Source organism: Orycteropus afer, unplaced genomic scaffold (assembly GCF_000298275.1).
Source record: "Orycteropus afer afer isolate SDZICR_OR568_19922 unplaced genomic scaffold, OryAfe1.0 scaffold00898, whole genome shotgun sequence".
Taxonomy (NCBI): Eukaryota; Metazoa; Chordata; class Mammalia; order Tubulidentata; family Orycteropodidae; genus Orycteropus; species Orycteropus afer.
The window spans coordinates 103048-104438 of NW_006922485.1; positions in this window are offsets into that span (position 1 = coordinate 103048).

Here is a 1391-nt window from a genome sequence, read left to right on the forward strand (position 1 = left end):
TGTGGCATAATCCTCAATTTGTAAATTGCCCATTGAGTACAAAAATTACACTGAGATGCAAGTCTTCTGTACTTTGTTGTTCTTGTGCCACTAATAATGTAAATAGAACTGTAAAACCTTGCAGTAATGATAGTAAAGATGTTAAATTATGAGTCATTGCACGGATAATTTTTAATGACTTGGATTCTTTTGGAGGGAATGGTTTCAGTATTTAGCAGAAACAAACTTCCATGCGTTTAAATGATTCCTTAGTTAGAAAATAGGAACTTGGGACATATTACATCAAATAAAGCAATGTCAGATGAGTCAAACTAGCATGTTATCACAGCAGTAAACAAATTGTCAATAATTATGAAATGGATTTTGAAGAATGCCTATATTAAACAGGAAATTAGATGTTCATCAAGGAATTGAGAGTTTCAACTATTTTTTTTTTTTTTTGGCAACCTGTCTACAATCTAACCCCAAATTGATTAATTTGAAGACTGGTTTGATTTAAAACAAACAAACAAACAACAACAAAAAAAAAAAAACTCTTTCTATTTCTGTAGAACTCAATTTTTCTCAACTAGATAATGAATATATTTCCTTCAGACTCTAACATTACGTGATTCAGAAGTTTTTTGTCTGCTTCATTTGTTTACTGTTGTTTCACTTCCAAATTTCTTTTTTCTTTCCTCTTTGTAAATGACTAGGTGAAACAATTGGGTATCAGTAATTGAAAGCTACTAAGTTACTTAATTCTAAAGTAAGCGGGGTCATATTCTTAATAATTGAATTTGCAAAACATGACTTCTCTGCAAAGTAAAACATACTTCAGTGAATACAATAATGATGATGACCTTGTAGAAGTTCTTGATTAAATAGTACACAAAAGCAGCACACACAGAGGCATGCACACAAGTGCTCTCACAAATGCGAACTACAATAGCCATGTAATGTAGGCAGAAAAGATTTCTTAGGAAACAAATGATCATTATAAGATAAAACAAATATCTTCTACATGAGATCTGTGCTACAACTTCCCAGGACAACTGTCATTCAATCTAATTTTTACTTCTGTTTGGATGGATTTTTTTTAAAGGACAAAACAGCTATCATAGTAGGCAGTAGAGGGGGCACTCTAGTTGTCTTGATGGTTATGGTGGTGGTGGTGTTAACAGCTACCATTTACTGAGAAAATATTTTGTGCCAGGTAACATATTACCATACCAGATAGATGGTGGTGTTGTTAGGTGCCATCAAGTTGGCTCCAACTCATAGTGACCCTATGTACAGCAGAACAAAACACTGCCCAGTCCCATGCCAGCCTCACAATATTTGCTGTATCTGAGCCCATCGTTGCAACCACTGTGTCAATCCATCTCTATGATGGCATTCCCCTTTTTTGA